The 13,267-nt window shown below is 36.6% G+C and overlaps 1 protein-coding gene and 1 pseudogene across 9 annotated transcripts in view; one reads left to right on the top strand and one right to left on the bottom strand.

The window, feature by feature from the left end:
- The window catches only part of SLC25A26 (solute carrier family 25 member 26), a 169,785-nt gene that overhangs the window by 54,479 nt on the left and 102,039 nt on the right, over nt 1-13,267 (top strand). The gene's annotated exons all lie outside the window — the stretch shown is intronic.
- Nucleotides 10,955-13,267, bottom strand: part of LOC108527666 (uncharacterized protein C9orf85 homolog pseudogene) — a 37,304-nt pseudogene continuing 34,991 nt past the window's right edge.

Here is a 13,267-nt window from a genome sequence, read left to right as displayed (position 1 = left end):
TTTCACATAATCCTCACAGTCGCCCAAAACACGATCCCTACTTGACAGAAACTAAAGCTTGGTAAGTTTGTGGTTGACCCAGGGTCTCATACCGGTAAGGGAGAGATCAGAGGACTCCAGAATCCATGAACTTAACTTTTATGGTGAGCTGTGTATTTTACATTTTATTAACAGATATATTTTTCTGGGGAGGAAAATACATATTTAAAATGAATAATCCATATTTATATCTGTCTGTAGTCTTTAAGCCTTTAGATAGGCGTTAGTTCCAGGAGTTCAGGGAAACTGGAAGTCTACATGGTATTAAAAATAAATAAATTAGAGGAAATAAGCAAGTGTAAGGAATCTGTGTTGATGGAAGTGTTCATGAAGAACTGTGGCTTGTAAGTGCATATTATCACATGTTTGCATGATTTTCCCTTATCTAGGTGTTAGTTCACGTGCCTCTTCTCTGAGGGACCTCCTGTGATCACTCCAGCTAAAATAGATCACTCACCTGTTCCCGATCACTCACCTGTTACCTTTACATGCACCGATGTTTGAAATTACTTTCATTTCTTGTTCAAAAATTAATTACTGCTGTCTTCCCTCCACTAGAATCTATGCATCAGGAGGGCAGATGCCTCCCGCTTTGTTTCCTACTCTTAATCTAACACGTAGAAGAGTGTCTGGCACATAGCACACTCAGAAAATATTTAACAAACCGATGACTTAATCATACTTGCTTCTCAAAAGCAGACCAGTTTTACGTACTTAGGTATTTAAGAACTCCAGATACATTTAGCAAGAATTGTGGAGTTCTCACTTAATTCCTATACAAGCTAATGGTTTTCTACCAGATACTCTCTGTACTTCCATTGAGATTAATTTTCTTTTCTTATCATATTTACTGCTGTCCACAAATAGCTCTTATTTTAATTTTGTCATTCTAGTTATAGTTACTCCTGTAACTTTCATATATTCGAAACAGGTTTTGAAATGATACATGAAAATAATAAAACAACTTATGAAGAAGATCCTTCATCAGGTGTGTGCAAATTGTCTCCGGTGAATACCGTGTGGGTCAGCAATTACCCTTGATGTTCTCATTACTGTATACTGTCTTATTGTCTGAAGAAACACCATCTTATATGGAGTATTAAGAAACCATATATGTAAGAAGACTAAAAGTGAAGGTCAAATCTAGTTTTTTAGATTGTGTAATTCAAAAATAGTGATTGGAATCATTCAAAGGAAATTAAAATGTTTATCTGTGGGTTCGACTGCTTGTCTGCAGATTACTTTGGGATCACATAATGAAAATAGTTACAATTTGAATACGAATTGTGATCGTTTACTTTACATATATTTTCCTAATCCTTAAACTATAAGACATTAGCCTATTTGTACAGATCATAAGGGGAGGCTTAGAAAAATTAAGTAATACAACTAGGAGGTGGCAGGACTGGAATTGGAGGTCAAGTCTGCATAATTCCAAAGCCTGTGATTCTCGTTACACTTTGCCTCCTGTTTGTGTCTTACGGATAAATTCACTGATAGAATTTTTCAATAAATCCTAAGAAAATAACGTGATGGGAGATCTGCAAGACGTGAACCAAATCTTGACCTGAGTGAGAAGTGGAGCACAATTTCTGAGTGTTAGAGGATTCTAAAGGATAGAAATGGAACCGTTTGTATGGGCAGAACACACAATGAGAGGCTTCTAAATTAGCCATTAATATTGATTTCCGCATCCTTTTTCATCTGGCCTTTATGAAGGGTGCTTAAAAATGTTTTGACTGGTTGTAGTCTTCTGTCCTTTTTTGTTCCCTGAGCTGCATGATATGTTCTGAGAAACAGTAGAGTAGGTGGAAAAACGTTGATAATCTTTGGACTTGAAGTGGTTTTGGTACATAGCCAAGTAACTAGCAGATAATTTATTGACTAGTGGAGAAGCAGAAATTTTTGTGAGAAGAGGATTTTTCCCCCCTTTTTGAATATACTCTGCTTTTCGTTATTGAACTTCTCAGTGCAAAACTTACGTTACAGAAGACCACACTAGAGGGCGCACAATGCCTGTGTTTTAAATGTTGGTGGCAAAAACCTCAGCATGAACTTGGGAGTTGCTTCCTGGCACTGTTTGGGGGGAAAAAAAAGGTTCAAATTAGAAAATGAAAATTTAAGCATAATAGTGTTTTCTGATCAAGATACCTGAATGGATAAATTTGTGTTATCTTTTGATACATGTGTGCATGGAGTTGTATTTATTTGGGTTCTAATTTTTTAAAACTTTTACCATGGAAAAATTTAAAGACACACAGAAAAGATTAGTAAAATGAATCCCTGTAGTCTCATCAATTACCAGCTCTTGAGCAATATTGTTCCATCTGTACCAAAGCCTACTTCCCACACGTCTGTATGATATTGAAGCAAATACCAGATGTGATTTCATCCAGAAATATGTCACTATGCATCTCTCAAAGATAGCTGTAAATATAATGTATACAAATGAATGTCATAACAGAAAGACAAATATTGTATTATATGTGTAAACTAAGAAAGTCAAATTCATAGAAGCAGAGAGTAGAACCGTGGTTCCCTGGGGTTAGCGAGTGGGTAAATGGGGAGATGTTGGTCAAAGGGTACAAATTCTCAGTTATAGGATCAACAGATTCTGGGTATTTAAGGTACAGTGTGAAAAGGATGTGTTAATTAATTGGATTGTGGTAATCATTACACAATGTGTATTAAATGATCACATTGCTCACTTTAATATATATAATCTTTATTTGTCAATTATTTTAAAAAACGAGTATCATAGTTTAGAAGTATTTCCCCAAAGCTATTTATCACTTACAAAGGGGAAAATAGTAATTTTACATTTGAAAAGACTGGCAGTTGCTATTTTATCCAAGTGATGAAGATTAACATCACCAGTAATAAGATTATATTAACATCATACATCCCTAATATAATGCACCAAGGACACAATGTAACTCCTTTGATCTTCTTGCCAAAGATGCATAATCTCAGTGTGTTCATGAGAAAACATCAAACCCAAATTGAGAGACATTGTACAGAATTGTCAAAGTCATGATAAAGAAAGATGAAAGAACTGTCAGAAATAAAGAGGAGACTAAGCAGACAAAACAATTAAGTGCAGTGTAGAATCCTGGATTTGATCCTGGAACAGATAAGATTTTGGGAAAAACTAGTAACATTCAAAATCTGTAATTTAGCTGTTAGCATTGCAGCAAAATTGGTAGCTGGTTTTGATAAGGGTACTCTGGTTAAGTTATTAACATTAGAGAAGTCAGTGTATATGTGAACTCTGCTATTTATGCAACTTTTATGAAAGTTTGTTTTAAAAAAACAAAAAACTAGAATGCTAGATTTGGACATTGTATGAAATACATAATATTAAAGTCATCTTCTAAAATAATGACAAGTTAAATTTAAAATTTAATTTCTTTTATTGTTAACTTGTATCAAAATAATATATGCAATTAGTAACAACCCAAATAATGTAGAAAGACTTAGGATGAAAAACAACAGTCTCCTGCCCATCCCTCTCCATTCTGGTTCCACTCTCTAGAGGTAGCCTTTTTTTTTTTTTTTTTATTTTAATTTTAACTTTTATTTTTAGTTCCTATTTCATTGGTACTTTCAGATAATATATTTAAACGTCTGTTTTAAAATTTGTCAATAAATAAAATCTGTTGAGTCTTTGGGATGGAAGATGTGATTAAGCTCACATTATTTTCCTCCCCAACCCCGTTTCATTCTAGCATTCCAGTTACAAATTTCTTTCCTCTGGTCATTTTAGAAACTTTAAGTCATATATTTGTTTATTTCTTACCCTACAAACTTGCAGCATCTTACAGTTTTCTCTTGACATGATGAGGCTGTTGCTTTCTTTTTGCTGCCTTGTCCTCTTTAACCTGCAAATTTCACTTTCTGGAAAGACTTCTCTCAGCTATACTTTCATTGTACATTGTCAAGAGGGTTGACAATTTCATCCTGTCTTTTACCCTCAATCACTTCTTTCATAGTTTTTCTGTATTGATTCCAAAAGTAGAGTACTGGTGAACTAGTGCTTGTATTATTGAGAAGACTTCATGAATGATCAGACCACGTAGTGTGCTAAGGCTGTATTTTTGTGTGGGGGGGGGACTTATTCCTTGAGAGATGGTATCAGCATCAGAATCAAATAGACCTTCTTTTCTTGCACTCTATCAGTTGCTAAAATTTAATTTACAACATTTGGGGCTTGAGCTTATCTTTTTTCCTTGGAGTTTCTCATTGCCTTTTCTATGTGAAAAAGGCATTATTTGCATTATTTTTGAATATAATAACTTTGAAAACATACTGTCTTTTGTCCTGAGTCCCCTTTTCCCCTGGGAATCTTGGAATCCTTCATTCTCCTGTTCTAATCCTGTGTTACAATTCACTGTGTCTGGGCTTCTATTCGTGGCCTTCTTGGGTCAGATTTGCTGTTTCCTGAAGGCCGCAGAGCATAGTGGTTCAGACTAGGGCTTTGTGGTCAGGCAGTCTAGGTTTTGCCGACAGCTCTGCCTCTGTTAACGTTACACCTGGTGCTATAGTGTCCTCATCGAGTGAAAATGCTTTAAGATATGATAAATATAAGAATATGGTTCATTTGTTTGAAGGCTTTTATTTGATCCTGATTTTTTGGGGGGAGGTCAAGTAATTATCTTTCTCTAGTGTCTATTATTTTACAAATCTCTCATTAAAGACAGCCGATGATAACCATTCTAATGATTCTTTAGTCTCAAATGGGTTTCACTGATTTTTTTTTAATAGTAGGAAGGAATTATGTTAATGTTATGATTCTTAGAAAAGCATTTTGATCTTATTAGTTTAGTGTGTATCCTAATTATGTTTTGGAAATAAGTGGTTAAATTGATCTGTGGGAGTCTTACAAATGGATTACCAAGTTTCTGATAAAGCTTGCCTATGTCTTGATCCACATATTTTAAGTCTTTCCTATTATCAGTGAATTTTTCCATACTTCTGTTTTAGAGAATGGAATGATGACTAAGTTAAAAATCACTTCGGGCCGGGTGCGGTGGCTCAAGCCTGTAATCCCAGCACTTTGGGAGGCCGAGGCGGGCGGATCACAAGGTCAGGAGATCGAGACCATCCTGGCGAACACGGTGAAACCCCGTCTCTACTAAAAAATACAAAAAACTAGCTGGGCGAGGTGGTGGTGCCTGTAGTCCCAGCTACTCGGGAGGCTGAGGCAGGAGAATGGCGTGAACCCGGGAGGCGGAGCTTGCAGTGAGCTGAGATCTGGCCACTGCACTCCAGCTTGGGCGACAGAGCGAGACTCCGTCTCAAAAAAAAAAAAAAAAAAAAAAAAAAATCACTTCGGGACAAAATTTATTATCCTTTTTAGGGTAAACGACAAACATGTCATTTGCCTGGTGGAAGATACCAGTAGTATCTGTGTTCAGTCATCTATGCTGTGTTTCATGTTGACTAACAAAGATCTTGTGATAATTAGACTCTCGGCTGATTTATCTTTTGGTTCACACAATTGTTTGCCAAGGTTTTCTCATCCTTATAGACATTTAATATGAGTTTGAAAAAGTAGTGAGAACAATCTTAATCTCAATCTTAATCTTAATCTCAATCATTACGTTTTGATGGAGTGAAAACACCAAAGGTCTGGTATACAGTTGCCTCTTGGTAACTGGTAAGTTCTTACCACATTATTTTTCTGTATTTGAAGGAGAAAGTACGTTGAATTTATCCAGCATCTGCCATATGCCAGACTAGGTACTTTTCATATATATTTTTTTCATTTAATCTTCACAATAATTCTCAATCATTATTGCCAACTGAGTAATTGGGAAGTACGTACTTCTTTAATACCTTGTCATGATTCCCACTCAATCTCTAATGTTCATCTACCTTGTAAACCGTTTTATATGCTAACAGACGTTTCTCTGTTTAATACCAGTGAGAAAACTGACCCTTGGTGCTGTAACTTGATCTACGTAAAGCAAGAAACACTGTTAGTGGAAGGCAGAGTTGGGCTCTGAATTCTTTGAACTCTTAAAGCTCTTCTCGTAACAATGTATGTATTTCCTTTCTACTGTTTGAGGTATGAGTGAGGAAGTTTGAAATGAGTAGTAACACCACCTTTTTCTTTTTTCCTGCCTCTCCAGCTTTTTATTTTGAAAATTACAATTTACAGAAAAGGTAAAACGTGTATTTTTTCCCCCAAGATTCACCAATTAACATTTTGCTTTGCTCTGCCCCTTTTTCTTCCTCTTTTTTTCTGAAATATTTTAAGTAAGTAGCAGACAATCTGATACTTATTCAGTATTTCAGCATGTCTCCTAAGAATGGAGTTACAACTTCTGATAACTACAATGCCATTATCACACCCAAGAAATTTAATATTAACTAACTAATATTATCTAATATGTGGTCAATTTCCCTGTTGTCCCAGTGATAAAAGCCTTGTAACTTCTTTCCTCAGGATACCGTAAAGGATCATACATTGCATTTGGTTGTCAGGGTCCCCAACCTTTTTTATTTCCTCCATGTCATTGACTTTTGTGGAGTCCAAGATATTTGTCCTGTAAACGGTTCCATGATCTGGATTATCTGAGTTCCCTATTATTAGACTCAGGGTAATTGTTTTTTGTTTTGTTTTGTTTTGTTTTGTTTTTGTTTTTGTTTTTTTACATGGATAAGTATTTTGGGGTGTTTCTCATTGAATTATACCAGGAGGCACAAAAAGTCTTAAACTTGGTGAGTTTAATCGTTTGATTACGTTGTTTTCCAGTTTTTTATATACTAAAGGTTCAATTATCCTTTGATGTTAAGAAGCAATCTATGGGGTAATATTTTGAGGACACATGATTATCCTGTTCCTCAATAATCTTTCACCTAATGTTTTTAACATCTGTGGATACTTCTTGTCTTAAGCATTTATTACATTGGTGATTGCAAAATAATGATTTTCCTAATACTGTCATTTTTCTGTGAATTTGTTAGCTGGCATTCTTCTGTAGGGAAAAGTTTCCTCCCTTGCCCTCCAGATCCTTTTAAAAAAACCCCCGTGGACTCATGGATTTTAAAACATAGCCTAATTGAGATACAGTTTACTCATTTAAAGTGACAGTTCAAGGGATTTTAGTGTATTCATAAGTATGTGCAATCACCACCATAGTCATGGATTCTTTTTTGTTTGGGAATTATAGTCTATTACCATTATTATTATTATTACTCTTTTGATGCTTAAACTGTCCCAAATTTGGCCAGTGGGAGCCTCTTCAGCCTACTTCTGTGTTCACGTGACATTTCCCCATTAGTCTTTTTTTGAGATGGAGTCTCATTCTGTTGCCCAGTCTGCTGTACAGTGGCACGATCTCGGCTCACTGCAACCTCTGCCTCCCAGGTTCAAGTGATTTTCCTGCTTCAGCTTCCTGAGTATCTGGGATTACAGGTGCGCACCACCACACCCAACAAATTTTGCATTTTTAATAGAGATGGAGTTTCACCAAGTTGGCCAGGCTGGTCTCTAACTCCTGACCTCAAGTGATCTGCCCACCTTGGCCTCCCAAAGTGCTGGAATTACAGGCATGAGCCACCGTGCCCAGTCCCCATTAGTCTTTGAAAACCTACTTGCTGGTGTAGCAAGGTATCTTAGTCTTACCTTGTACTCTCCCTGCCCCAGTCCTGTAGTCAGCCCCTCCCCAAGGGTCCTTGATTCCTTTTGGTGGGGAATGGTGTTTAGAAGCTATAGTTGTATCATTGCATCTAGCCTCTTTTACTGGGCAGAAAAAAAATGAAATTATGTCATCTTTCCCATTTCATATATTTACATCAGGCAAGAAGAACACAGAATTATGATTTATTTAAAAAATTATACTGTAAACGTCTTTCCCGTGTACAGTGCTGTGAATTTAGTGCATGTACAGATTTATATAGCCGTCACCATAATCAAGATACAGAACATTTCCATCATCCTAACTCCCTTGTGCTACCCTTTGTAGTCATACTCATTTCCCTGCTTCTTACTGCTGGCAACTTTACTGATCTGTTCTCCATCACTGTAGTTTTTTCTTTTTGAGAATGTCAAATGGCATTTAGAATATACAGCCTTTTCAGATTGCCTTCTGTCACTCAGAATAATGCCTTTGAGATTCATCCCGATCATTGCATGTATCAATAGTTTCTTTTTATTGCAGCGTGGTATTCCATTGTTAGGACGTATAGTGGAATACAAAAATTATGGTTTATCCTTTGATCTATTGAAGGACATTTGAGTTCTTTTGGGGTCATTATGAAGAGAATTGCTATAATAGTCAAGTACAAGTTTTTGTGTGAACATCATTTTCATTTTTCTAGGGTAGAAACTCAGGAATGGATTTGCTGGGCCGTATGTTGAGTGTATATTTAGCTTTATTAGAAACTGTGAACTCTTTTCTTTTTTTCTTGAGACAGGGTCTCACTGTGTTATCCAGGCTGAGTACAGTGGCGCAGTCTTGGCTCACTGCAACCTCTGTCTCCCGGGCTCAAGCGATTCTCCTACCTCAGCATCCTGAGAAGCTGGGACTACAGGCATGTACCACCACACCTGGCTAATTTTTGTATTTTTTTGTAGAGATGGGTTTTCACCATGTTGTCCAGGCTGTTCTCAAACTCCTGGGCTTAAGCGGTCTGCGTACCTTGGCATCCCAAAGTGCTGGTGTTATAGGTATGAGCCACTGCGCCTGGCCCAAACTGTTTTCTATAGTGGCTGTACAATTTTACATTCCCACCAGCAGTATAGGGTTAGCACTTCATACTGTCAGGATTTTTATTTTAGTCATTTTAGTAGGTGTGTAACGATACCCCATAATGGTTTTATTTATTTATTATTGTTTTAACCTTAGTTGACTCTTTAATCACAGAAGTTAAATAGTCCAGAAAATAAATTTATTTGCAAAAAAGAACCACACATATTTATGGGAGAGAAACTTTCTATAAGACTGAAAGTTTAGAATATTGATACCTCTATGTCTTGAACATGGTATCTCCATTTACTTTAATCTCTATTTTCTTTAATGTTTTGAAAATACTTTATAAATTTGTTGACTGTTATTGAGTATTTTTTGATTTATTCCTAGGTAATATTTTCTGATGCCACTGAAATGTTATCTGTGTCTTCACTTTTTTATGCTAAAATATTTTAAAGTAAATTGATATTACACACTTAAATATTTCAGTATAGGCTGGGCGTGATGGCTCATGCCTGTTATCCCAGCACTTCGGGAGGCTGAGGTGAGAGGATCACTTGAGCCCAGGAGTTTGAGACTAGCCTGGGCAACATAGTGAAACCACGTTTCTACAAAAAATTAAAAAAAAAAAAAAAAAAATAGCTGCCTGTGATGGTGCATACCCGTAGTCCCAGCTACTTGAGAGGCTGAGGTGGGAGAATCTCTTGATCCCAGGAAGTAGAGGCTGCAGTGAGCTTAGATTATGCCACTGTACTCCAGTATGGGCAACAGAGCAATGTTAGAAATAACTGCTGAGTGCTGGGACTCTAATCTGCTATCAGGAAGGGAATAAAAGTCCTGAAAAAATAGTTTCATATGATAAAGTAAAACTGAAGATCCATAAAAGCTGATTTTCTCTGCCACTGGCAGGTATATATATACCTAACAGAAATGCACATGTGTACCAAGAGACACATGCAACAATGTTCATATCAGTATTGTTTATAACAGGAAAAATTTGAGATAAATATTAATATAAGAAAAATAAACTATGATATATAAGTGCATGGAATAATACACAGTAGTGTAAAAAGAACAAACTGCAGCTCTTGCAATAACATGGATTAGTCTCAACAAACTTCATAACAAAAAAGAGATGCAAAGTAATATATAGTGTAAGTGTTCATACAGAACTCAGAAGCAGGGCTTGCCACATTTTCAAATGGTGCAGCAAATATATATCCATCTATTGAGATATCAAGAAAACATGGTTAAAGGTTAATTGAGAATTTGGGTGAAGAATATGCAAAAATTCATTGAACTATTTTGTTACCATTTTGTAGGTTTGAGATTTTCAACATAAAAGATAGGAAAGGGTTAAAAATCAGGTAAAGCTAATTTATGTGGTTTTGGAGTATAAACACGGGTAGTAAAATGATAAGAAAAGACTACAATTAAGAACAGTACCAACTCTGGGAAGAAGGATGAACTTTTGCTGAGGAAGAGCCTAGCAAGGGTCTTCTGGTGCTGGTCATTTCTTTACCTGGGTAAATGTGTGAGCTTTCCTTTATAATTATCTATTAAACGATCCATATGAATTCTATGCATTTTGATACACATATTTCACAGGAGAAAAAAGGTAAAACAATGTGATGAGGTATATAAAAATACTTTCAAAGAAAGATTGCTATACACTTGTTAAACATTATTATTTTTTTTAAACCTGCATTTGCTTTGTAACAAGTGAAGTGAGTAAGGGGATTTTTGCTATGTGAGTCATTTACTTGAGATAAATTTATCAAAGGCACTTACTGAGGACCAATTTTTGAGGCTACCAATATAATGTCATCTTACTTTTACTAAGGTAGTTCTTACTCAGCCATCAATTCTGAATCTTGTTTAGTTTGGTAATACTAGGTAATAGATTCTTTTAAATAATCCCCATGAACTGCAGTATGATTGTTATAAGAAAAACTTGAGCCCAGGAGTTGGAGCCCTGGGTAACAGCGAGACCCTGTCTCAAAAAAACAAACATATCCAAAAACACAATGGATGAAAATTTTATAATTGTTGAAATATCATACATGATTTATATTGTTCATGTATAAATTTTGCCTATTTTCAATAGCGTTTTTCAAATTTTCTCATGATTTCACAGTATTTTTGTGAAAATTAGAAGTCAAAAGTTGGTCAGAACTTCACATTCTCAAATTGACTTGTAGTATATTGATACTAATTCACTCTACTTTGTCATCTAAATCAGTATCAAAATCTAAATCATCACTTGATAACTTTTTCTGCAGCTTCTTCTGTGTTTAGAACTTAGATTATTTTCAGTAATTTTTGTTTTTTTCTGGTTCTTTATTAAACAGAATAATAGTGACTTCTTCATTTCTACATTTTGTACAGACTTCACATTCATAGACACATAGTCTACACATTATGTGATAAGAATCCTCCACTCACTTTTATAAACATTTAACACATTTTTTAGGTTTTGATAATGGTTTGTGTTTGTTATAGTTTATTAATGCGTGCCATTCAGGAACTTCTTTACAGAGCTGACATATCCCATCATGAAATTTTGCATTTATTTTCTTGGTCTGAACACTCTTACCAAACTTGGTGTTTTTTTTGTTTTGTTTTGTTTTTTGTTTTGAGACAGGATCTTGCTTGCTCTTTCACCCAGGCTGAAGTGTAGTGGCATGATCTCAGCTCACTGCAAACTCCTCCTGCCGAGTTCAAAACTTGGGGTTTTTTTTGTGCTTTTTTTTTTTGAGACAGAGTTTCACTTTGTCACCCAGGCTGGAGTACAGTGGTGCAATCTTGGCTCACTGCAACCTCTGCTTCCCGGGTTCAAGTGATTCTCCAGCCTCAGCCTCCTAAGTAGCTGGGACTACAGGCACCCACCAGCACTCCTGGCTAATTTTTGTGTTTTTAGTAAAGAAGGGGTTTCACCCTGTTAGCCAGGCTGGTCTCCAACTCCTGACCTCAAGTGGTCCGCCTGCCTTGGCCTCCCAAAGTGCTGGGATTACAGGCGTGAGCCACCATGCCTGGCCCAAAACTTGTTATTTTTGAAGCCAGATGTATTCTGGTGTTTCTGAGGCCTGGAACTAACCACATTGCGCTTCTGGGAGCTAACCACAGAAACAACCACCCTGCCCTTAGTAGAGGGGAAGTAATGCAGGGAAGACCAACAAACTACTCCCAGGAGTTGATGCTGCGTCTCATAGTGGTTTTACTTTTCAGTTCCCTAATGGCTAATGATGTTGAACATCTTTTCATATGCTTATTTGCCACCCTTGCATCTTTTTTTCGTGAAGTATCTGTTCAGTCTTTTGTTCATTTTTAATTGTATGGTTTCTTTTGGAGTTTCAAAAGTTCTTTATATATTTGGGATGCTTGTCCTTTACTCTTATGTGATTTGCAGTATTTTCTAATCTGTAACTCGTAATTTCTCTAAAACAGTATTACTTGCAAAGTTAAGGTTTTAAATTTTGGTAAAGTTCAATTCATTTTTTCTTTTATGAATTGTACTTTGGATGTCATCTCTAGGAACTCTGCCTGACTCTCAGTCATTAAGGTTTTCTCTCATATTTTCTTCTAAAAGTTTTATAGCTTTATGTTTTATATTTACATCTATGATCCATTTTGAGTTGATTTTTATTTAAGGGGTAAGGTTTCGCTCAAGGTTTGTTTTTTGCATATATAGATGTACAGTTGTTCTAACAGCATTTGTTAAAGAGATTATTTTTTTTTCCTCACTGAAATGCTTTTGCATCTTTTCAAAAAATCAGTTGGCCAGATTTGTATGAGTCTGTATCTGGAAGAAATATATATATTAAGGAACCTGTGTATATAGTTTCCAAGTAATGTCTTTGTTTTTTTTAGGTGTTTGTTTTCATATTTTTGAACATTGCAGTCTTGAAAGATGATGTTTTGATTTTCTGAGACCTTTCCCTTCATTTTTTTATTTTATTTTTCTCGAGACAAGGGTGTTGCTCTGCCACCAAGGCTGGGGTGCAGTGGCACGATTTCACTCACTGCAGCCTCCTTTCTGGATTCAAACACCACCTGAATAGCTGGGATTACAGGCACGCACCACCATGCCCGGCTAATTTTTGTATTTTTAATAGAGGCGGGGTCTCACCATGTTGGCCAGTCTGGTCTTGAACCCCTGGCCTCATGTGATCTGCCCAGCTGAGCCTCCTGAAGTGCTGGGATTACAGGCATTAGCCACCGTACCTGGCTTGTTTTCTTAATTGATATGATGGCTATCTTAAAAAAATTTCAAAGGGGGCTGGGCGTGGTGGCTCATGCCTGTAATCCCAGCACTTTGGGAGGCTGAGCCTGGCGGATCACGAGGTCAGGAGATTGAGACCATCCTGCCTAACACAGAGAAACCCCATCTGTACTAAAATACAAAAAATTAGCCGGGCATGGTGGCAGGCGCCTATAGTCCCAGCTACTTGGGAGACTGAGGCAGGAGAATGGCGTGAACCCAGGAGGCGTAGCTTGCAGTGAGCTGAGATTGCGCCACTGCACTCCAG

This window comes from Rhinopithecus bieti, unplaced genomic scaffold (assembly GCF_001698545.2).
Source record: "Rhinopithecus bieti isolate Rb0 unplaced genomic scaffold, ASM169854v2 scaffold_4816, whole genome shotgun sequence".
Lineage (NCBI taxonomy): Eukaryota > Metazoa > Chordata > Mammalia > Primates > Cercopithecidae > Rhinopithecus > Rhinopithecus bieti.
Note: the sequence above shows the minus strand (reverse complement) of the source record. Positions and strands in the feature narration are given on the sequence as shown.